We start from the raw sequence: 25,884 nt of genomic DNA, 5'->3' as shown, positions 1-25,884 counted from the left end.
GAACATTCTTCCTGCATCTATTCATGGCCGAGTCGGGGAGACCTTTGTGTTTGATGTATTCAAACTGGAAGGTCACTTATGGGTATTTGTTTACTTTCTTGGTGACACAGAGGACTATAATGCTCCCACTCTTGGAGACAATAACATCCCAGCGTTTCCACTCTGAACTTCTATTTATGAAGCCCAAGATCTAACATGCTTTGCTCACTCCTCTCTCAAAATGCCCACCGCTGTTGTGAATTTGTGTTTGTCCCCAGCTTAAGAATTTGATCAGATGGCAGGCTGACATTATCAGCGGTTGGGCTGGGTTTACAGTCAGTCTAATCTCGGGGCCTGTAAGAGCAACAACACCTTCCCCAATGAAAGCTCTTGTTTGCTTTATACCTTTGTGGTCTGAAGAGTCTCCTTTGAAATCCCACAACCACCTTCAGAGAACTACCTGTTCACCTGCATCCCCAGGTATCTCTAAACCTGCAGGCTCTATAGAACTGCCATTAAGTCTATATTGTCTACCCCCATCCCTGCTGTCAAAATGCCTTCACCTCACACATCTCTGTAAAATTCCATCTGCCGCTTGTCTGTCTATTCTGCCAGTGTGTCGATATCTTGTTTTAGTCCATCAATCTCCCCTCACTGTCTGCCATTCCCCAGACATGGAGTCTGTGGCAAATTTCACCATCTAAGTCAGTTGTAAAATATCATAGAAACATAGAAACTAGAAGCAGGAGGAGGCCATTCGGCCCTTCGAGCCTGCTCTGCCATTCATTTTGATCACGGCTGATCATCAAATTCAATATCCTGAACCCCCCTTCTCCCCATATCCCTCGATCCCTTCAGCCCCAAGAGCGACATCTCATTTCTTCTTGAAATCACACAACGTTTTGGCCTCAACTACTTTCTGTGGGAGTGAATTCCACACATTCACCGCTCTCTGGGTGAAGAAATTTCTTCTCACCTCAGTCCCAAAAGGTTTACCCCTCATCTTCAAACTATAGCCCCTAGTTCTGGACTCCCCCCTACCAACAGGAACATTCTTTCTGTATCATAAAAAAATGTTTCCAGCACAATGTTTCCTTGAGGAGCAGCGCTGTCTACAGGAGTTTAGACATTTCACCCACTGGGTGTCAGACAGGCAACCCAACAGTGGAGGGGAGAGGAATGGAGAGAATTGTTGGTGATATAGACCTGAGTGTCATTCACGTATATTTGTAATTTGATACGTTTTCAGGTGATGTCACTGAAAGGTGGGTGGTCAGGAGTCAATCCTTGAGGGTACAATAGACATAATGGCCAGGATACAGGAAGTGAAGGCATTTCTGGTGTTTGGCTAGAGCCGGATGGATAGGAATGGAAGCAGCTGGATGATGGAGGGGAGGGGGCTGGAGGAGGACAGTGTGGTCAACGATGACAGCGATGCAGCCAGGGCGAGGAAGATGAGTTCCACACGGACCACCTATTTATTCATGGGTTGACATTATAGGCACGTTGTACTGTGAGTGAGCGCAGATTTAACTATCTCAACACATTCCAGGAACTAAATAACCTGGTGATCTTTGCCAGTGACAAACCTGTTCCCCAATCAACCAACCAGCCAATGCACTCCTGTCCCATCAGGATGTGGAATGTGAATCTCAATCAAAAAACACAATTGATGTCATGGATCAGGGGAGAGAGACAGAAACTAACATTTCAACATTCCAAAGCTGTACTAGTAACATTGTACAAAGAGGGAATTAGACCCCCACAGACCCTGAATACTGGATCACTGACCACACTGGAGTTCCTCCCAGATCCTGGTATTTATTCCATATTATCCGTTTCTATGTTCCAGGTGTTTCTCTGTGGGCTGTGGGTGTTTGGGAATCTTCCAATGATAATGATGCACTGGTGACAGTAAAACAATTAATTAAATAACGGAGCATCATTATTGAAACCGGTTTATCAATATCTGAGCTGCCAGATATAGGAGAGAAACAGACGGGACTGTAGAGGCATTCCAACTGAAAATGGTGAGTTATCTGTTTCAATATTTAGCTGTGGAATATTTAAGATTCAATGTGGAGTTTTGGGTTTATCTCCAGGTGTGTGTGGGATATCAGCATTACTCCAGCTACCTGCTTTGACACAGTATCAGGGAACCCCAACACTGTCTGCACTATTCTGCAAAGTGTCTGCAATAGTTTCCAATTCCTTTTCATCTGCTCTCCCAGGAAACTGAAATGATATTTAATTCCACAATTCCACCGAGCCTCGCTGACAACCTGGAAGAGGGAATGTTGGATAGGGATCAGCACTGGGAATCCTGTTTGATCTTTCTCAGTATGAACTTTTCTCATATCTCTGTAGAGTCGATGAATGAGCTGTGTAATTATCACCGTTTAAAAGATATTGTGGAGGAACCAGGATGAGGGATTGCAACACTGGGAAAACTCTGCTGCCTTTAGTGCTGATCTGCCTCATTAACAAAGTAAGAAGTCTCACAACACCAGGTTAAAGTCCCACAGGTTTATTTGGTAGCAAATGTCACCAAATTAAAGCTACTGAAGAAACCTGTTGGACTTTAACCTGGTGCTGTGAAACTTCTTACTGTGTTTACCCCAGTCCAACGCCGGCATCTCCACATCATTAACAAAGAACAAAGAACAGTACAGCACAGGAACAGGCCCTTCGGCCCTCCAAGCCCGTGCTGGTCATGACGCCCTAACTAAACTAAAAAAAACCCTCTGCCCTTACTCGGTCCATATCCCTCTATTCCCTCCCTATCCATGTACCCATCCAGATGCCTCTTAAATGTTGTTAATGTGCCTGCTTCCACCACCTCCTCTGACAGCGCGTTCCAGGCACCCACCACTCTCTGTGTGAAAAACGTCTCCCGCACATCTTCCTTAAACTTTCCCCCCTCTCACCTTGAACCTGTGCCCCGTTGTAATTGACACCTCGACCCTGGGAAAAAGCCTCTGACTGTCCACCCTGTCTGTGCCTCTCATCATTTTGTCGACCTCTAATCAGGTCTTTCCCCTCAGCCACCGTCTTTCCAGTAAAAAAGAACTGTAAAACCATCGCTACAGAAACGAACTCCAGCATTTATTGTGATAAAATTCATTTATCCACTGGATGGAGCATTTTATTAATGTTTCAGATATTTCCCTAACATATCTCATCAATTATTTTCTAACTACAGAAGCCATCATCCAGGGGCAGGAATATAAACTATTCACAAACAGCACCCACCCTCGCTAACTCCATTAATGGTTTCCAAGTCAGAAGGTTGTGGGTTTGAGCCCCCACTCTGGGAATTGACCTTATAATTCAGGCAGACATTGGCCACTGAGGGAGCTCTAGATTGTCGGGTGGACAAAGTAAAGTAAAGTTTATTTATTAGTGTCACAAGTAAGGCTTACATTAACACTGCAATGAAGTTACTGTGAAATTCCCCAAGTCGCCACAGTCCGGCGCCTGTTCAGGTCAATGCACCCTAACCAGCACAATCTTTCAGACTGTAGGAGGAAACCAGAGAACCCGGAGGAAACCCACGCAGACACGGGGAGAAGATGCAGACTCCACACAGATAGTAACCCAAGCTGGGAATGCGAAGCTGGGTCCCTGGCGCTGTGAGGCAGCAGCGCTAACCACTGTGCCACCGTGCCGCCCCAGCAAGGCAGTTGTCTGGGCCAACATTCTTCCCCAGTTAGCCACTTGTTAGATTGCCGTCGCTACCTGGTCAGGTGCTGAATTCATCTTCAGTCACGTTTTCAATTCACTCCGAATAATTGTTTGTGATTTTCTATAAACTGGGCACGCCCGTCTCAGGTTACTCAGTGTCAGTTTCCATCGCGAGTGAATTGCGATGTTTCGATTCCAATCCCGCACCTTTCTCTGCAGTGTTGGGCGGGTCATGACAAACTGAACTATTTGGTATTGTATTAAAGTTAGTGCCTGAACAGGGACCCTGGGGCTGGATTTATCCATCGGCTTGCGGGCAGCACCGCAAGGTGCGAATATTTAAAAACACACACCAGTACTCAGGGGATTAGGGGTAATATATTAACATGAATTGAGGAATGTTGAATGGATCAAAAACTAAACATAGAACATAGAACAGTACAGCACAGAACAGGCCCTTCGGCCCACAATGTTGTGCCGAGCTTTATCTGAAACCAAGATCAAGCTATCCCACTCCCTATCATCCTGGTGTGCTCCATGTGCCTATCCAATAACCGCTTAAATGTTCCTAAAGTGTCTGACTCCACTATCACTGCAGGCAGTCCATTCCACACCCCAACCACTCTCTGAGTAAAGAACCTGCTGAGGTTAGGAATAGGAAAGGAGCGGTCACGTTGTTAGGAGTTTACTATAGGCCCCCAAATAGTAATAGAGATGTGGAGCAAGAAATTGCTAAACAGATTATGGATAGGCGTGGAGGTCACAGGGTAGTTGTCATGGGGGACTTTAACCTTCCAAATATTGATTGGAACCTTTATAGGTCGAATAGTTCGGATGGGGCAGTTTTTGTGCAGTGTGTGCAGGAGGGGTTCCTGACACAATATGTGGATAAGCCTACAAGAGGTGGGGCCACATTGGATTTGGTAATGGGAAATGAGCCGGGCCAAGTGTTGGATTTGGTTGTGGGAGAGCACTTTGGAGATAGTGACCACAATTCGGTGTCTTTTGTTATTGCAATGGAGAGGAGAGGGCCATACGGCAGGGCGTAGTTTACAATTGGGGGAGAGGTAATTATGATGCAATCAGGCGGGAATTAGGAAGCATAGGATGGGAACAAAAATTGTCAGGCAAAGGCACTAATGATAAGTGGAACTTTTTCAAGGAACAAATACTGCGTGTCCTTGATAGGTATGTCCCTGCCAGGCAGAGTGGAAATAGCCGAGTGAGGGAACCGTGGTTCACAAAAGAGGTGGAATGTCTTGTCAAGAGGAAGAAGGAAGCGTATGTTAGGTTGAGAAAACAAGGTTCAGTTGGCTCGATGGAGGGTTACAAGTTAGCAAGGAATGAGCTGAAAAAGGGGCTTAGGAGAGCTAGGAGGAGGCATGAGAAGTCCTTGGCGGGTCGGATCAAGGAAAACCCCAAGGCTTTTTACTCTTATGTGAGGAATAAAAGAATGACCAGGGTGAGGCTGGGGCCGGTCAAGGACGGCAGTGGGAATTTGTGCATGGAGTCAGAAGAGATAGGAGAGGTGATGAATGAATACTTTTCTTCGGTGTTCACCAAGGACAGGGTCCATGTTTTTGAGGAAGAGAAGGTGTCACAGGCTGATAGGCTGGAGGAAGTAGATGTTCGGAGGGAAGATGTACTAGCAATTTTGAATAAACTGAAAGTTGATAAGTCCCCTGGGCCTGATGAAATATATCCTAGGATTCTTTGGGAGGCAAGGGATGAGGTAGCAGAGCCTTTGGCATTGATCTTTGCGTCCTCACTGTCCACGGGGGTGGTAGTCATGATGTGGAGATGCCGACGTTGGACTGGGGTAAACACAGTAAGAAGTTTAACAACACCAGGTTAAAGTCCAACAGGTTTATTTGGTAGCAAAAGTGGCTTTTGCGACCAAATAAACCTGTTGGACTTTAACCTAGTGTTGTTAAACTTCTTACGGGGGTGGTGCCAGAGGACTGGAGAGTGGCGAATGTGGTTCCTCTGTTTAAGAAAGGGAATAGAAATGACCCTGGTAATTATAGGCCGGTTAGTCTTACTTCGGTGGTCAGTAAGTTGATGGAAAAGGTCCTTAGGGATAGGATTTACGACCATTTAGAAAGATGCAGCTTAATCCGGGCTAGTCAGCACGGATTTGTGAAGTGCAAGTCTTGCCTCACAAATTTGATAGAATTTTTTGAGGAGGTAACTAAGTGTGTAGATGAAGGTAGTGCAGTTGATGTCATATACATGGATTTTAGTAAGGCGTTTGATAAAGTCCCCCACGGTCGGCTTATGAAGAAAGTAAGGATGTGTGGGATAGAGGGAAGTTTGGCCGATTGGATAGGTAACTGGCTATCTAACAGAAGACAGAGGGTGGTGGTGGATGGAAAATTTTTGGACTGGAAACCGGTTACCAGCGGAGTGCCACAGGGATCAGTGCTTGGTCCTCTGCTATTTGTAACTTTTATAAATGACTTGGAGGAGGGGGCTGAATGGTGGATCAGTAAATTTGCTGATGACACCAAGATTGGTGGAGTAGTGGATGAGGTGGAGGGCTGTTGTAGGCTGCAAAGAAATATAGATAGGATGCAGAGCTGGACTGAAAAATGGCAAATGGAGTTTAACCGTGACAAATGCGAGGTGATTCATTTTGGAAGGACAAATTTAAATGTGGATTACAGGGTCAAAGGTAGGGTTCTGAAGAATGTGGAGGAACAGAGAGGTCTTGGGGTTCATATCCATAGATCTCTGAAGGTTGCCACTCAAGTGGATAGAGCCGTGAAGAAGGCCTATAGTGTGTTGGCGTTCATTAATAGGGGGTTTGAGTTTAAGAGCCGTGGGGTTATGCTGCAACTGTACAGGACCTTGGTGAGACCACATTTGGAATATTGTGTGCAGTTCTGGTCACCTCACGACAAGAAGGATGTGGAGACACTGGAAAGAGTGCAAAGGAGATTTACCAGGATGCTGCCTGGTTTGGAGGGTAGGTCTTATGAGGAAAGGTTGAGGGAACTTGGGTTTTTCTCTTTGGAGCGGAGGAGGTTGAGAGGAGACTTGATAGAGGTTTATAAGATGATGAGGGGGATAGATAGAGTGAACGTTCAAAGACTATTTCCTCGGGTGAATGGAGCGGTAACTAGGGGACATAACTATAGGGTTCACGGTGGGAGATATAGGAAGGATGTCCGAGGTAGGTTCTTTACGCAGAGAGTGGTTGGGGTGTGGAATGGACTGCCTGCAGGGATAGTGGAGTCTGAAACTTTAGGAACATTTAAGAAGCTATTGGATAGGCACATGGAGTACTTTGGGGTGATAGGGAGGAAATAGCTTGATCTGGGTTTCAGACAAAGCTCGGCACAACATCGTGGGCCGAAGGGCCTGTTCTGTGCTGTACTGTTCTATGTTCTATGTAACTGGTGACTGTTCGGGTACACCGAGGGAGAATTTAGCACGGCCAACACACCTAACCAGCACGTCTTTCAGACTGTGGGAGGAAACTGGAGCACCCGGAGGAAACCCACGCAGACACGGGGAGAGCAAATCCATTGAGTATTGAAACCAATGTCAATCTTTGGTTCTGGCCGCACTTGGAGCATTGAGTGTAATTTTGTCCATTTTCCCCAGTGAGTGATATTGAGTGTGTGGAATGGAAAGTGATCAGGAGAATCAGCAATATTCAGGCTCCACAATATTCAGATCCAGTTTGACTTGTTAGACAGACACAGGCTCAGAGACAGAGCGACTGAGGATTTTAAAATGCCGAAGGGATTGGATAGGTTATTTGAGATGGACACGAATGGGATGGGGAATGAGTCTAAAATCCTGAGGGAAAGGTTAAATCAGTGGTTCCCAAAGGGTGCGGCACGCCACACTGGTGCGGCGAGAGGGGATGGCAAGTGTGGCGGGAAGATTCAAGAACAATCAAAGAAACATTGAAACATGGTTTAAACAAGCATTGTTTTATACTTTCTGGATGTCCCATGATCATATTATAAAGTAGTTGTGTTCTATGTTATGTATCAAGCACTGCTCGGAGTTGTTATTTTTGGAATGTATTTCTTATCAATAAAACATTCGGTGTGGCACGAGCAAACTTTTATTCTGAAAGTGCGGCCCAGTGAAAAAGTTTGGGAACCACTGGGTTAAATATTGGGAAGGATTTATCACCAGCCTCTGGGCCGTGTGGTATCCACAGATTCACTGTCATTCCCCCCCCCCCCGGCCCCCAACCCTGTGACCGGGCAGTTTGCCCCCCTTTTAATGTCCCCCTCATGGGTCTGTGTTTTTTCTTCCGCCTTGGGATGTTTCTCGGTGTCAAATTTTGGATGACGTGGGGATTGTGGAAGGTGTTTTATGAATGGAACTTCTTTCTCAACTTCAGAGTGGGAAAACCTACGTGATCCGCGTTTGCTGCACGAATGATTTCTATGTGGGAAGGTCAGAGAATGCTGGTGAAGTGTTTGCTGAGGTTGTACAGCTTCTTCAGCCTCAGCCTGGCTCCCCCAAAGAAATGGTATTTGTATATCAGGAACAGCTGTCTGACAGCGAGCATGAAGAGGCTGTAAATAAACTGACACGTTACAATATCGAACGGCAGGCACTGCAGACTTTTCGCCAGATCATTGAGTTTGACAGTCACCTGTTGATAAAAATCACATTGGTAAGTGTTATCCGGAACTGACATCCCAGTTCAGTGGCGATGGTCAGGTTTCCCCTCCCACAGGGGGTTTCACTCAGCAGCAAACACTGTCACTGGGCTGGACTCTGCAAAGTGTGTTTTACAATGTGAAGTAATTTAATTCTGGGTTTATTTATCCCAGTCATACTTTCCCCTCACCCCACCCCACAATCCCCTCTCGGGGCAATTTGATATCTTCAGCAACACCTCCCACCCAATCAAAGCTGCTGGATCCAGCCCACCCCCCTGCCCGTCCCCCAATCCCACCCCCATCAGGTAGAGGGGCTCCAACTGCCCCCCCACTGAAACCAGAAACTCATTGGAGCTTCCCGTTCATCTGTGATGGGACTCGCACACTCTCTAAAGGGGAATATTGTGAGGTGACTGCCCAGGGTCATTGGATGGTTTCAACCCCAATTTATCCCCTAAACCCATGGTCACCACAATCTTATCTCCAGCCCTCGTGCTGCTACTCTACAGCACAAGGAAACGCCCCCTTGTCCATTGGGATCGACCTATACTCTCTTATCATTATTACCTTTTACTAATTCCCAGCTCCAATGGGGAAACAGGAACTATTTATGAAATGGGTTTCACCAATCACAACCCAATTCCTACTAGGAGAAGATAGAACACAGAACAGTACAGCACAGAGCAGGCCCTTCGGCCCACGATGTTGTGCCGAGCTTTATCTGAAACCAAGATCAAGCTATCCCACTCCCGATCATCGTGGTGTGCTCCATGTGCCGATCCAGAGAGAAAAATCCAGAAGGAGGCCGCGATCAACAGAGATCCCAGTCTGAGGGTACAGACAGAGCAAGCACAGTCTGAGGGTACAGACAGGGGAAGCACAGTCTGAGAGTACAGGAAGGGGGAGCAGTCTGAGAGTACAGACAGGGGAAGCAGTGTGAGGGTACAGACAGAGCAAGCACAGTCTGAGAGTACAGACAGGGGAAGCACAGTCTGAGAGTACAGACAGGGGAAGCACAGTCTGAGAGTACAGACAGGGGAAGCACAGTCTGAGAGTACAGACAGCGGAAGCACAGTATGAGAGTACTGACAGGGGAAGCACAGTCTGAGAGTACAGACAGGGGAAGCACAGTCTGAGAGTCCAGACAGAGGAAGCACAGTCTGAGAGTACAGTCAGGGGAAGCACAGTCTGTGAGGACAGACAGGGGAAGCAAAGACTGAGGGTACGGACAATGGAAGCACAGTCTGAGACTACAGACAGTGGAGTACAGACAGGGGTAGCACAGTCTGAGAGTACAGGCAGCGGAAGCACAGTCTGAGAGCAGAGACAGCGGAAGCACAGTCTGAGAGTACAGACAGGGGACGCACAGTCTGAGAGTACAGACAGTGGAAGCACAGTCTGAGAGTACAGACAGGGGAAGCACAGTCTGAGAGTAGAGACTGCGGAAGCACAGTCTGAGAGTACAGACAGGGGACGCACAGTCTGAGAGTACAGACAGGGGAAGCACAGTCTGAGAGTACAGACAGGGGAAGCACAGTCCGAGAGTACAGACAGGGGGAGCAGTCCGAGAGTACAGACAGGGGAAGCACAGTCCGAGAGTACAGACAGGGGAAGCACAGTCTGAGCGTTCAGACAGGGGAAGCACAGTCTGAGAATACTGGGACTGTGTGTAGTGGAAAGTGATCAGGAGAATCAGCAATATTCAGGCTCCACATTATTCAGATCCAGTTTGACTTGTTAGACAGACACAGGCTCAGAGACGGAGCGACTGAGGAATGTAAAATGCTGAAGGGATTGGACAGGTTATTTGAGATGGACACGAATGGGATTGGGAATGAGTCTATAATCCTGAGGGAAAGGTTAAATATTGGGAAGGATTCATCACCAGCCTCCGGGCTGTGTAGTATCCACAGATTCACTGTCATCCTTTATGAAGGACAATGGGGCGGCACAGTGGTTAGCATTGCTGCCTCACAGCACCAGGGATTCAGTTTCAATTCCTAGCTTGGGTCACTGTCTGTGCGGAGTCTGCACATTCTCCCCGTGTCTGCGTGGGTTTCCTCCGGGTGCTCCAGTTTCCTCCCACAGTCTGAAAGATGTGCGGGTCAGGTGGATTGGGCTGTGCTAAATTGCCCCTTGGTGTCAGGGTGACTAGCCAGAGTAAATGGCTGGGGTTCTTTGGATCGGGCCTGTGTGGGATTGTGGTCGGTGCAGACTCAATGGGCTGAATGGCCTCCTTCTGCACTGTAAAGTTCTTTGCTTCTTTGGAAATAGACATTTCTCTGAGTGAGGAGGTTACACCCAGTTTACAGAGAAAGTGTTTCTGGTTATCTTCGATTCTCGGCTTTTCCCTGAATTTGCTGATTGACTCAGGATTTTAAGTCAGAAATTGCTGCCTTTTATTCTCCTTATTGACCCCCACCCTGTGACCAGGCAGTTTCCCCCCCTCCTAATACCCCCCTCATGGGTCTGGGTTCCTTTATCCTCACGTTTCTGCCTTGGGATGTCTTTTGTTGTCGGATTTTGGACGATGTGGAGATTGTGGAAGGTGCTTTATGAATGTTACTTCTTTCTCAACTTCAGAGTGAACACACCTACGTGTTCCAGCTGGTCGGCACTGATCATTTCCGTGTGGGAAGGTCAGAGATTCCAAGAGCTCAGCTTGCTGAGTTTGAGGCTGTTAGCGGGATAAAGACCTCGCTTGCATGTCATGCACGGCTGTCCGACAGCGAGCATGAAGAAACTGTTCAGAAAGTGAAAAGTTCCAACCTTCAACGGCAGACATTGAAGAAGTATCGGATCTCTCAGCAACGTGATTTGGCAAATGTGTTTCCTGGCATTGAGTTGGTAAGTGTTATCCGGAACTGACATCCCAGTTCAGTGGCGATGGTCATGTTTCCCCTCCCACAGGGGGTTTCAATCAGCAGCAAACACTGTCACTGGGCTGGACTCTGCAAAGTGTGTTTTACAATGTGAAGTAATTTAATTCTGGGTTTATTTATCCCAGTCATACTTTCCCCTCACCCCACCCCACAATCCCCTCTCGGGGCAATTTGACATCTTCAGCAACACCTCCCACCCAATCAAAGCTGCTGGATTCAGCCCACCCCCCTACCCGCCCCCCAATCCCACCCCCATCAGGTAGAGGGGCTCCGACTGCCCCCCCACTGAAACCAGCAACTCATTGGAGCTTCCCGTTCATCTGTGATGGGACTCGCACACTCTCTAAAGGGGAATATTGTGAGGTGACTCCTCGGGGTCACTGAGTGCAATTTACCCCAATTTACCCCCTCAACTCCCCATCCCGACGATGCAAAGTCCAGCCCGTGGGACCCAGTGCATGCTGCTATTCTGCTGCTAAAGGCATCACGCTCTGTGCTGTGCAATGGGATCTCCCTGTGCTCTTTTAGCATTATTTTCTTGTATTAATCTATCCGATTCTTCATGTAAAAATCCCAAAGGGTTTGTTTAGTTAGAAGGTGATCTCTCACTAATCAGCGTGCAATATATTAACTCTGTCAATGAACTGTCTAACACTGGGTGATGGGCAGAGTTTCTCTGAGCTTAGGTTCAGGGGCTGCACCGACTGAAGGAGCTGAGATTGATTCCAGTCTGGGGTAACTCACGTCCTCGATCCAGCAGCAACTCCCACTTTACAATTCAGTGTTGCTCCCAGCAGCTGAGTGGATAGACCAACCTGCTCAAACTGGGACAGTAAGAAGTCTCACAACACCAGGTTAAAGTCCAACAGGTTTATTTGGTAGCACGAGCTTTCGGAGCGCCGCTCCTTCATCAGGTGAGTGCTAAAACTTGGACAGAGCGACTCACTCAACCCACCCCAACTCCCGGGACAGCGAAGACTGCTCTCCGGTGACTCCGACAGGAAGGAAACCCACGCAGACACGGGGAGAACGTGCAGACTCCACACAGACAGCAACCCAAGCTGGGAATGCGAAGCTGGGTCCCTGGCGCTGTGAGGCAGCAGCGCTAACCACTGTGCCACCGTGCCGCCCCAGCAAGGCAGTTGTCTGGGTCAACATTCTTCCCCAGTTAGCCACTTGTTAGATTGCCGTCGCTACCTGGTCAGGTGCTGAATTCATCTTCAGTCGCGTTTCAACTCACTCCGAATAATTGTTTGTGATTTTCTATAAACTGGGCACGCCCGTCTCAGGTTACTCAGTGTCAGTTTCCATAGCGAGTGAATTGCGATGTTTCGATTCCAATCCCGCACCTTTCTCTGCAGTGTTGGGCGGGTCATGACAAACTGAACTATTTGGTATTGTATTAAAGTTAGTGCCTGAACAGGGACCCTGGGGCTGGATTTATCCATCGGCTTGCGGGCAGCACCGCAAGGTGCGAATATTTAAAAACACACACCAGTACTCAGGGGATTAGGGGTAATATATTAACATGAATTGAGGAATGTTGAATGGATCAAAAACTAAACGGAGGAATAAACAAATTATTTTCCGGTTGCCGGGCTCCACCTGGTGGCCAGGACGTGGGACTCAGCCATTGGGAAACTGTGTCAAAGAACCCGAGGAAGGAGAAGGAGGCCATTCAGCCCTTCGAGCCTGCTCCACCATTCATTATGATCATGGCTGAACTCAATAGCCTGATCCCGCCTTCTCCCCATATCCTTTGAACCCCTTTGTCCCCCAAGGGCAACATCTAACTCCTTCTTAAAATCATACAATGTTTTGACCTCAACTGCTTTCTTGGTACAAATACACAGGATCACCACCCTCTGGGTGAAGAAATTTCTCCTCATCTCTGTCCTAAAAGGTTTACCCCCGATCCTCAGACTGTGACCCCTGTTTCTGGATAACCCCACGTTTGGGAACATTCTTCCTGCATCTATTCATGGCCGAGTCGGGGAGACCTTTGTGTTTGATGTATTCAAACTGGAAGGTCACTTATGGGTATTTGTTTACTTTCTTGGTGACACAGAGGACTATAATGCTCCCACTCTTGGAGACAATAACATCCCAGCGTTTCCACTCTGAACTTCTATTTATGAAGCCCAAGATCTAACATGCTTTGCTCACTCCTCTCTCAAAATGCCCACCGCTGTTGTGAATTTGTGTTTGTCCCCAGCTTAAGAATTTGATCAGATGGCAGGCTGACATTATCAGCGGTTGGGCTGGGTTTACAGTCAGTCTAATCTCGGGGCCTGTAAGAGCAACACCTTCCCCAATGAAAGCTCTTGTTTGCTTTATACCTTTGTGGTCTGAAGAGTCTCCTTTGAAATCCCACAACCACCTTCAGAGAACTACCTGTTCACCTGCATCCCCAGGTATCTCTAAACCTGCAGGCTCTATAGAACTGCCATTAAGTCTATATTGTCTACCCCCATCCCTGCTGTCAAAATGCCTTCACCTCACACATCTCTGTAAAATTCCATCTGCCGCTTGTCTGTCTATTCTGCCAGTGTGTCGATATCTTGTTTTAGTCCATCAATCTCCCCTCACTGTCTGCCATTCCCCAGACATGGAGTCTGTGGCAAATTTCACCATCTAAGTCAGTTGTAAAATATCATAGAAACATAGAAACTAGAAGCAGGAGGAGGCCATTCGGCCCTTCGAGCCTGCTCTGCCATTCATTTTGATCACGGCTGATCATCAAATTCAATATCCTGAACCCCCCTTCTCCCCATATCCCTCGATCCCTTCAGCCCCAAGAGCGACATCTCATTTCTTCTTGAAATCAGACAACGTTTTGGCCTCAACTACTTTCTGTGGGAGTGAATTCCACACATTCACCGCTCTCTGGGTGAAGAAATTTCTTCTCACCTCAGTCCCAAAAGGTTTACCCCTCATCTTCAAACTATAGCCCCTAGTTCTGGACTCCCCCCTACCAACAGGAACATTCTTTCTGTATCATAAAAAAATGTTCCCAGCACAATGTTTCCTTGAGGAGCAGCGCTGTCTACAGGAGTTTAGACATTTCACCCACTGGGTGTCAGACAGGCAACCCAACAGTGGAGGGGAGAGGAATGGAGAGAATTGTTGGTGATATAGACCTGGGTGTCATTCACGTACATTTGTAATTTGATACGTTTTCTGGTGATGTCACTGAAAGGTGGGTGGTCAGGAGTCAATCCTTGAGGGTACAATAGACATAATGGCCAGGATACAGGAAGTGAAGGCATTTCTGGTGTTTGGCTACAGCCGGATGGATAGGAATGGAAGCAGCTGGATGATGGAGGGGAGGGGGCTGAAGGAGGACAGTGTGGTCAACGATGACAGCGATGCAGCCAGGGCGAGGAAGATGAGTTCCACACGGACCACCTATTTATTCATGGGTTGACATTATAGGCACGTTGTACTGTGAGTGAGCGCAGATTTAACTATCTCAACACATTCCAGGAACTAAATAACCTGGTGATCTTTGCCAGTGACAAACCTGTTCCCCAACCAACCAACCAACCAGCCAATGCACTCCTGTCCTATCAGGATGTGGAATGTGAATCTCAATCAAAAAACACAATTGATGTCATGGATCAGGGGAGAGAGACAGAAACTAACATTTCAACATTCCAAAGCTGTACTAGTAACATTGTACAAAGAGGGAATTAGACCCCCACAGACCCTGAATACTGGATCACTGACCACACTGGAGTTCCTCCCAGATCCTGGTATTTATTCCATATTATCCGTTTCTATGCTCCAGGTGTTTCTCTGTGGGCTGTGAGTGTTTGGGAATCTTCCAATGATAATGATGCACTGATGACAGTAAAACAATTAATTAAATAATGAAGCATCATAATTGAAACCGGTTTATCAATATCTGAGCTGCCAGATATAGGAGAGAAACAGACGGGACTGTAGAGGCATTCCAACTGAAAATGGTGAGTTATCTGTTTCAATATTTAGCTGAGGAATATTTAAGATTCAATGTGGAGTTTTGGGTTTATCTCCAGGTGTGTGTGGGATATCAGCATTACTCCAGCTACCTGCTGTGACACAGTATCGGGGAACCCCAACACTGTCTGCACTATTCTGCAAAGTATCTGCAATAGTTTCCAATTCCTTTTCATCTGCTCTCCCAGGAAACTGAAATGATATTTAATTCCACAATTCCATTGAGCCTCGCTGACACTTGGAAGAGGGAATGTTGGATAGGGATCAGCACTGGGAATCCTGTTTGATCTTTCTCAGTATGAACTTTTCTCTTATCTCTGTAGAGTCGATGAATGAGCTGTGTAATTATCACCGTTTAAAAGAGATTGTGGAGGAACCAGGATGAGGGATTGCAACACTGGGAAAACTCTGCTGCCTTTAGTGCTGACCTGCCTCATTAATAAAGTAAGAAGTCTCACAACACCAGGTTAAAGTCCAACAGGTTTATTTGGTAGCAAAAGTCACCAAATAAAAGCTACTGAATAAACCTGTTGGACTTTAACCTGGTGCTGTGAGACTTCTTACTGTGTTTACCCCAGTCCAACACCGGCATCTCCACATCATTAACAAAGAACAAAGAACAGTACAGCACAAGAACAGGCCCTTCGGTCCTCCAAGCCCGTGCTGGTCATGACGCCCTAACTAAACTAAAAAAAACCCTCTGCCCTTACTCGGTCCGTATCCCTCTATTCCCTCCCTATCCATGGACCCATCCAGATGCCTCTTAAATGTTGTTAATGTGCCTGCTTCCACCACCTCCTCTGGCAGCGGGTTCCAGGCACCCACCACTCTCTGTGTGAAAAACCTCCCCCACACATCTCCCTTAAACTTTCCCCCCTCTCACCTTGAACCTGTGCCCCCTTGTAATTGACACCTCGACCCTGGGAAAAAGCCTCTGACTGTCCACCTTGTCTGTGCCTCTCATCATTTTGTCGACCTCTAATCAGGTCTTTCCCCTCAGCCACCGTCTTTCCAGTAAAAAAGAACTGTAAAACCATCGCTACACAAACTAACTCCAGCATTTATTGTGATAAAATTCATTTATCCACTGGATGGAGCATTTTATTAATGTTTCAGATATTTCCCTAACATATCTCATCAATTATTTTCTAACTACAGAAGCCATCATCCAGGGGCAGGAATATAAACTATTCACAAACAGCACCCACCCTCGCTAACTCCATTAATGGTTTCCAAGTCAGAAGGTTGTGGGTTTGAGCCCCCACTCTGGGAATTGACCTTATAATTCAGGCAGACATTGGCCACTGAGGGAGCTCTGGATTGTCGGGTGGACAAAGTAAAGTAAAGTTTATATATTAGTGACACAAGTAAGGCTTACATTAACACTGCGATGAAGTTACTGTGAAATTCCCCAAGTCGCCACAGTCCGGCGCCTGTTCAGGTCAATGCACCCTAACCAGCACAGTCTTTCAGACTGTAGGAGGAAACCAGAGAACCCGGAGGAAACCCACACAGACACGGGGAGAACGTGCAGACTCCAGACAGACAGTGACCCAAGCTGGGAATGCGAAGCTGGGTCCCTGGCGCTGTGAGGCAGCAGCGCTAACCACTGTGCCACCGTGCCGCCCCAGCAAGGCAGTTGTCTGGGCCAACATTCTTGCCCAGTTAGCCACTTGTTAGATTGCCGTCGCTACCTGGTCAGGTGCTGAATTCATCTTCAGTCGCGTTTCAACTCACTCGTCGCCACCCTCTGGCGCAATGCACCCTAACCAGCACAGTCTTTCAGAATGTGGGAGAAAACCGGAACACCCGGAGGAAACCCACACAGACACGGGGAGAATGTGCAGACTCCACGCAGACAGTAACCCAAACCGGGAATCGAACCCAGGTCCCTGCTGCTGTAAGACAGCAGTGCTAGCCACCGTGCCGCTCCAGCAGTTGTCAATGCAGTTGTCAGGGCCAACATTCTTCCCCAGTTAGCCTCTTGTTAGATTGCTGTTGCTACCTGGTCAGGTGCTGAATTCATCTTCAGTCACATTTCAGTAATTAACTCCGAATAATTGTTTGTGATTTTCTATAAACTGGGCACGCCCGTCTCAGGTTACTCAGTGTCAGTTTCCATCGCGAGTGAATTGCGATGTTTCGATTCCAATCCCGCACCTTTCTCTGCAGTGTTGGGCGGGTCATGACAAACTGAACTATTTGGTATTGTATTAAAGTTAGTGCCTGAACAGGGACCCTGGGGCTGGATTTATCCATCGGCTTGCGGGCAGCACCGCAAGGTGCAAATATTTAAAAACACACACCAGTACTCAGGGGATTAGGGGTAATATATTAACATGAATTGAGGAATGTTGAATGGATCAAAAACTAAACATAGAACATAGAACAGTACAGCACAGAACAGGCCCTTCGGCCCACAATGTTGTGCCGAGCTTTATCTGAAACCAAGATCAAGCTATCCCACTCCCTATCATCCTGGTGTGCTCCATGTGCCTATCCAATAACCGCTTAAATGTTCCTAAAGTGTCTGACTCCACTATCACTGCAGGCAGTCCATTCCACACCCCAACCACTCTCTGAGTAAAGAACCTACCTCGGACATCCTTCCTATATCTCCCACCATGAATCCTATAGTTATGCCCCCTTGTAATAGCTCCATCCACCCGAGGAAATAGTCTTTGAACATTCACTCTATCTATCCCCTTCATCATTTTATAAACCTCGATTCAGTCTCCCCTCAATCTCCTCCGCTCCAGAGAAAACAGCCCAAGCTCCCTCAACCTTTCCTCATAAGACCTACCCTCCAAACCAGGCAGCATCCTGGTAAATCTCCTCTGCACTCTTTCCAGCGCTTCCACATCCTTCTTGTCGTGAGGTGACCAGAAACGTAAGCCTCGGAATAAACAAATTATTTTCCGGTTGCCGGGCTCCACCTGGTGGCCAGGACGTGGGACTCGGCCATTGGGAAACTGTGTCATCGAACCCGAGAAACGAGTAGGAGAAGGAGGCCATTCAGCCCTTCGAGCCTGCTCCCCCATTCATTCTGATCATGGCTGAACTCAATAGCCTGATCCCGCCTTCTCCCCATATCCCTCGATCCCTTCAGCCCCAAGAGCTACATCTCATTTCTTCTTGAAATCAGACAATGTTTTGGTCTCAACTACATTAGTTGGGAGTGAATTCCACACATTCAGCACCCTCTGGGTGAAGAAATTTCTTCTCACCTCAGTCCCAAAAGGTTTACCCCTCATCCTCAAACTATAGCCCCTAGTTCTGGACTTCCCCCTACCATCAGGAACATTCTTTCTGTATCATAAAAAAATGTTCCCAGCACAATGTTTCCTTGAGGAGCAGCGCTGTCTACAGGAGTTTAGACATTTCACCCACTGGGTGTCAGACAGGCAACCCAACAGTGGAGGGGAGAGGAATGGAGAGAATTGTTGGTGATATAGACCTGGGTGTCATTCACGTACATTTGTAATTTGATACGTTTTCTGGTGATGTCACTGAAAGGTGGGTGGTCAGGAGTCAATCCTTGAGGGTACAATAGACATAATGGCCAGGATACAGGAAGTGAAGGCATTTCTGGTGTTTGGCTACAGCCGGATGGATAGGAATGGAAGCAGCTGGATGATGGAGGGGAGGGGGCTGGAGGAGGACAGTGTGGTCAACGATGACAGCGATGCAGCCAGGGCGAGGAAGATGAGTTCCACACGGACCACCTATTTATTCATGGGTTGACATTATAGGCACGTTGTACTGTGAGTGAGCGCAGATTTAACTATCTCAACACATTCCAGGAACTAAATAACCTGGTGATCTTTGCCAGTGACAAACCTGTTCCCCAACCAACCAAGCAGCCAATGCACTCCTGTCCCATCAGGATGTGGAATGTGAATCTCAATCAAAAAACACAATTGATGTCATGGATCAGGGGAGAGAGACAGAAACTAACATTTCAACATTCCAAAGCTGTACTAGTAACATTGTACAAAGAGGGAATTAGACCCCCACAGACCCTGAATACTGGATCACTGACCACACTGGAGTTCCTCCCAGATCCTGGTATTTATTCCATATTATCCGTTTCTATGCTCCAGGTGTTTCTCTGTGGGCTGTGAGTGTTTGGGAATCTTCCAATGATAATGATGCACTGATGACAGTAAAACAATTAATTAAATAATGAAGCATCATAATTGAAACCGGTTTATCAATATCTGAGCTGCCAGATATAGGAGAGAAACAGACGGGACTGTAGAGGCATTCCAACTGAAAATGGTGAGTTATCTGTTTCAATATTTAGCTGAGGAATATTTAAGATTCAACGTGGAGTTTTGGGTTTATCTCCAGGTGTGTGTGGGATATCAGCATTACTCCAGCTACCTGCTGTGACACAGTATCGGGGAACCCCAACACTGTCTGCACTATTCTGCAAAGTGTCTGCAATAGTTTCCAATTCCTTTTCATCTGCTCTCCCAGGAAACTGAAATGATATTTAATTCCACAATTCCATTGAGCCTCGCTGACACCTGGAAGAGGGAATGTTGAATAGGGATCAGCACTGGGAATCCTGTTTGATCTTTCTCAGTATGAACTTTTCTCATATCTCTGTAGAGTCGATGAATGAGCTGTGTAATTATCACCGTTTAAAAGAGATTGTGGAGGAACCAGGATGAGGGATTGCAACACTGGGAAAACTCTGCTGCCTTTAGTGCTGACCTGCCTCATTAACAAAGTAAGAAGTCTCACAACACCAGGTTAAAGTCCAACAGGTTTATTTGGTAGCAAAAGTCACCAAATAAAAGCTACTGAATAAACCTGTTGGACTTTAACCTGGTGCTGTGAGACTTCTTACTGTGTTTACCCCAGTCCAACGCCGGCATCTCCACATCATTAACAAAGAACAAAGAACAGTACAGCACAAGAACAGGCCCTTCGGCCCTCCAAGCCCGTGCTGGTCATGACGCCCTAACTCAACTAAAAAAAACCCTCTGCCCTTACTCGGTCCGTATCCCTCTATTCCCTCCCTATCCATGGACCCATCCAGATGCCTCTTAAATGTGGTTAATGTGCCTGCTTCCACCACCTCCTCTGGCAGCGGGTTCCAGGCACCCACCACTCTCTGTGTGAAAAACCTCCCCCACACATCTCCCTTAAACTTTCCCCCCTCTCACCTTGAACCTGTGCCCCCTTGTAATTGACACCTCGACCCTGGGAAAAAGCCTCTGACTGTCCACCCTGTCTGTGCCTCTCATCATTTTGTCGACCTCTAATCAGGTCTTTCCCCTCAGCCACCGTCTTTCCAGTAAAAAAGAACTGTAAAACCATCGCTACACAAGCTAACTCCAGCATTTATTGTGATAAAATTCATTTATCCACTGGATAAATGACTAGTGGTGTACCGCAGGGCTCTGTATTGGGACCTCTGCTGTTTGTGATTTATATAAATGATCTGGAAGAAGGAGTAACTGGGGTGATCAGTAAGTTTGCGGACGACACAAAACTGGCAGGACTTGCAGATAGTGAGGAACATTGTCAGAGGCTACAGAAGGATATAGATAGGCTGGAAATTTGGGCAAGGAAATGGCAGATGGAGTTCAATCCTGATAAATGCGAAGTGATGCATTTTGGTGGGAATAATGTAGGGAGGAGCTACACGATAAATGGAAGAACCATAAAGGGTGTAGAGACGTAGAGGGACCTGGGTGTGCAAGTCCACAGATCTTTGAAGGTGACGTCACAGGTGGAGAAGGTGGTGAAGAAGGCATATGGTATGCTTGCCTTTATAGGTCGGGGCATAGAGTATAAAAGTTGGGGTCTGATGTTGCAGATGTATAGAACGTTGGTTCGGCCGCATTTGGAATACTGCGTCCAGTTCTGGTCGCCACACTACCAGAAGGACGTGGAGGCTTTGGAGAGAGTACAGAGGAGGTTTACCAGGATGTTGCCTGGTATGGAGGGGCTTGGTTATGAGGAGAGATTGGGGAAACTGGGGTTGTTCTCCTTGGAAAGACGGAGGATGAGGGGAGACTTAATAGAGGTGTATAAAATTATGAAAGGCATAGATAGGGTGAACGGTGGGAAGCTTTTCCCCGGGTCGGTGGTGACGTTCACGAGGGGTCATAGGTTCAAGGTGAAGGGGGGGAGGTTTAACACAGATATCAGAAGGACATATTTCACACAGAGGGTCGTGGGGGCCTGGAATGTGTTGCCGGGCAAGGTGGTGGAGGCGGACACACTGGGAACGTTTAAGACTTATCTAGACAGCTATATGAACGGAGTGGGAATGGAGGGATACAAAAGAGTGGTCTAGTTTGGACCAGGGAGCGGCGCGGGCTAATTGTTCCTGGTTTCTCGTTTCAAGGCTTCATTCTATGATCATCTTGCTGGTGCCAGTACAGAGCGAGACTGCGGATAGTTGGGAACCTGTCTCGGGGGCAGGGAATTCATATGGTGTTCGTGGAAGTGGAAATGACTAGGGTTGGGAAGCATTTTCCGATCAGGGCCATTGTGATCTCCTGGACTCGTTTTGATCGCCTCAGGGGGTCGGAGAGGAATTTCCCAGATTTTTTTTCCCCATATTGGCCCTGGGGTTTTTCACTCTGGGTTTTCGCCTCTCCCTGGAGATCACATGGTCTGGAATGGGGGGGTGGGGGTGAGTTAATAGGTTGTAATGAACAAAGCATCGTAGCTGTGAGGGACAGCTCGGTGGATAGGATATTGGTATGTAGATAGGCTGGAAAATTGGGCGGGGATCCTGGATTCAGGATTCAATCCTGGACCGGGGAGCGGCGTGGGCTTGGAGGGCCGAAGGGCCTGTTCCTGTGCTGTATTGTTCTTTGTTCTTTGTTTGTTGTTCTTGGATGGAGCATTTTATTAATGTTTCAGATATTTCCCTAACATATCTCATCAATTATTTTCTAACTACAGAAGCCATCATCCAGGGGCAGGAATATAAACTATTCACAAACAGCACCCACCCTCGCTAACTCCATTAATGGTTTCCAAGTCAGAAGGTTGTGGGTTTGAGCCCCCACTCTGGGAATTGACCTTATAATTCAGGCAGACATTGGCCACTGAGGAAGCTCTGGATTGTCGGGTGGACAAAGTAAAGTAAAGTTTATATATTAGTGTCACAAGTAAGGCTTACATTAACACTGCAATGAAGTTACTGTGAAATTCCCCAAGTCGCCACAGTCCGGCGCCTGTTCAGGACAATGCACCCTAACCAGCACAGTCTTTCAGACTGTGGGAGGAAACCAGAGAACCCGGAGGAAACCCACACAGACACGGGGAGAACGTGCAGACTCCAGACAGACAGTGACCCAAGCTGGGAATGCGAAGCTGGGTCCCTGGCGCTGTGAGGCAGCAGCGCTAACCACTGTGCCACCGTGCCGCCCCAGCAAGGCAGTTGTCTGGGCCAACATTCTTGCCCAGTCAGCCACTTGTTAGATTGCCGTCGCTACCTGGTCAGGTGCTGAATTCATCTTCAGTCGCGTTTCAACTCACTCGTCGCCACACTCTGGCGCAATGCACCCTAACCAGCACAGTCTTTCAGAATGTGAGAGAAAACCGGAACACCCGGAGGAAACCCACGCAGACACGGGGAGAATGTGCAGACTCCACACAGACAGTAACCCAAACCGGGAATCGAACCCAGGTCCCTGCTGCTGTAAGACAGCAGCGCTAGCCACCGTGCCGCTCCAGCAGTTGTCAATGCAGTTGTCAGGGCCAACATTCTTCCCCAGTTAGCCTCTTGTTAGATTGCTGTTGCTACCTGGTCAGGCGCTGAATTCATCTTCAGTCACATTTCAGTAATTAACTCCGAATAATTGTTTGTGATTTTCTATAAACTGGGCACGCCCATCTCAGGTTACTCAGTGTCAGTTTACATCGCGAGTGAATTGCGATGTTTCGATTCCAATCCCGCACCTTTCTCTGCAGTGTTGGGCGGGTCATGACAAACTGAACTATTTGGTATTGTATTAAAGTTAGTGCCTGAACAGGGACCCTGGGGCTGGATTTATCCATCGGCTTGCGGGCAGCACCGCAAGGTGCAAATATTTAAAAACACACACCAGTACTCAGGGGATTAGGGGTAATATATTAACATGAATTGAGGAATGTTGAATGGATCAAAAACTAAACATAGAACATAGAACAGTACAGCACAGAACAGGCCCTTCGGCCCACAATGTTGTGCCGAGCTTTATCTGAAACCAAGATCAAGCTATCCCACTCCCTATCATCCTGGTGTGCTCCATGTGCCTATCCAATAACCGCTTAAATGTTCCTAAAGTGTCTGACTCCACTATCACTGCAGGCAGTCCATTCCACACCCCAACCACTCTCTGAGTAAAGAACCTACCTCGGACATCCTTCCTATATCTCCCACCATGAATCCTATAGTTATGCCCCCTTGTAATAGCTCCATCCACCCGAGGAAATAGTCTTTGAACATTCACTCTATCTATCCCCTTCATCATTTTATAAACCTCGATTCAGTCTCCCCTCAATCTCCTCCGCTCCAGAGAAAACAGCCCAAGCTCCCTCAACCTTTCCTCATAAGACCTACCCTCCAAACCAGGCAGCATCCTGGTAAATCTCCTCTGCACTCTTTCCAGCGCTTCCACATCCTTCTTGTCGTGAGGTGACCAGCAACGTAAGCCTTGGAATAAACAAATTATTTTCCGGTTGCCGGGCTCCACCTGGTGGCCAGGACGTGGGACTGAGCCATTGGGAAACTGTGTCATCGAACCCGAGAAACGAGAAGGAGAAGGAGGCCATTCAGCCCATCGAGCCTGCTCCCCCATTCATTCTGATCATGGCTGAACTCAATAGCCTGATCCCGCCTTCTCCCCATATCCCTCGATCCCTTCAGCCCCAAGAGCTACATCTCATTTCTTCTTGAAATCAGACAATGTTTTGGTCTCAACTACATTAGTTGGGAGTGAATTCCACACATTCAGCACCCTCTGGGTGAAGAGATTTCTCCTCACCTCAGTCCCAAAAGGTTTACCCCTCATCCTCAAACTACAGCCCCTAGTTCTGGACTTCCCCCTACCATCAGGAACATTCTTTCTGTATCATAAAAAAATGTTCCCAGCACAATGTTTCCTTGAGGAGCAGCGCTGTCTACAGGAGTTTAGACATTTCACCCACTGGGTGTCAGACAGGCAACCCAACAGTGGAGGGGAGAGGAATGGAGAGAATTGTTGGTGATATAGACCTGGGTGTCATTCACGTACATTTGTAAGTTGATACGTTTTCTGGTGATGTCACTGAAAGGTGGGTGGTCAGGAGTCAATCCTTGAGGGTACAATAGACATAATGGCCAGGATACAGGAAGTGAAGGCATTTCTGGTGTTTGGCTACAGCCGGATGGATAGGAATGGAAGCAGCTGGATGATGGAGGGGAGGGGGCTGGAGGAGGACAGTGTGGTCAACGATGACAGCGATGCAGCCAGGGCGAGGAAGATGAGTTCCACACGGACCACCTATTTATTCATGGGTTGACATTATAGGCACGTTGTACTGTGAGTGAGCGCAGATTTAACTATCTCAACACATTCCAGGAACTAAATAACCTGGTGATCTTTGCCAGTGACAAACCTGTTCCCCAACCAACCAACCAGCCAATGCACTCCTGTCCTATCAGGATGTGGAATGTGAATCTCAATCAAAAAACACAATTGATGTCATGGATCAGGGGAGAGAGACAGAAACTAACATTTCAACATTCCAAAGCTGTACTAGTAACATTGTACAAAGAGGGAATTAGACCCCCACAGACCCTGAATACTGGATCACTGACCACACTGGAGTTCCTCCCAGATCCTGGTATTTATTCCATATTATCCGTTTCTATGCTCCAGGTGTTTCTCTGTGGGCTGTGAGTGTTTGGGAATCTTCCAATGATAATGATGCACTGATGACAGTAAAACAATTAATTAAATAATGAAGCATCATAATTGAAACCGGTTTATCAATATCTGAGCTGCCAGATATAGGAGAGAAACAGACGGGACTGTAGAGGCATTCCAACTGAAAATGGTGAGTTATCTGTTTCAATATTTAGCTGAGGAATATTTAAGATTCAATGTGGAGTTTTGGGTTTATCTCCAGGTGTGTGTGGGATATCAGCATTACTCCAGCTACCTGCTGTGACACAGTATCGGGGAACCCCAACACTGTCTGCACTATTCTGCAAAGTATCTGCAATAGTTTCCAATTCCTTTTCATCTGCTCTCCCAGGAAACTGAAATGATATTTAATTCCACAATTCCATTGAGCCTCGCTGACACTTGGAAGAGGGAATGTTGGATAGGGATCAGCACTGGGAATCCTGTTTGATCTTTCTCAGTATGAACTTTTCTCTTATCTCTGTAGAGTCGATGAATGAGCTGTGTAATTATCACCGTTTAAAAGAGATTGTGGAGGAACCAGGATGAGGGATTGCAACACTGGGAAAACTCTGCTGCCTTTAGTGCTGACCTGCCTCATTAATAAAGTAAGAAGTCTCACAACACCAGGTTAAAGTCCAACAGGTTTATTTGGTAGCAAAAGTCACCAAATAAAAGCTACTGAATAAACCTGTTGGACTTTAACCTGGTGCTGTGAGACTTCTTACTGTGTTTACCCCAGTCCAACACCGGCATCTCCACATCATTAACAAAGAACAAAGAACAGTACAGCACAAGAACAGGCCCTTCGGTCCTCCA

General features: G+C 47.2%; 1 protein-coding gene across 1 annotated transcript in view; it reads left to right on the top strand.

Moving 5' to 3' along the window:
* Nucleotides 1–10,853: 10,853 nt before the first annotated feature.
* Nucleotides 10,854–25,884, top strand: part of LOC144486564 (uncharacterized) — a 32,724-nt gene continuing 17,693 nt past the window's right edge. Inside the window, exon 1 of the mRNA XM_078204620.1 lies at nt 10,854–11,144. The gene's annotated coding sequence lies outside the window, so the exon portion shown is untranslated. The remainder of the gene's footprint in view (nt 11,145–25,884) is intronic.

This window comes from Mustelus asterias, unplaced genomic scaffold (genome assembly GCF_964213995.1).
Source record: "Mustelus asterias unplaced genomic scaffold, sMusAst1.hap1.1 HAP1_SCAFFOLD_400, whole genome shotgun sequence".
Classification (NCBI taxonomy): domain Eukaryota; kingdom Metazoa; phylum Chordata; class Chondrichthyes; order Carcharhiniformes; family Triakidae; genus Mustelus; species Mustelus asterias.
Note: the sequence above shows the minus strand (reverse complement) of the source record. Positions and strands in the feature narration are given on the sequence as shown.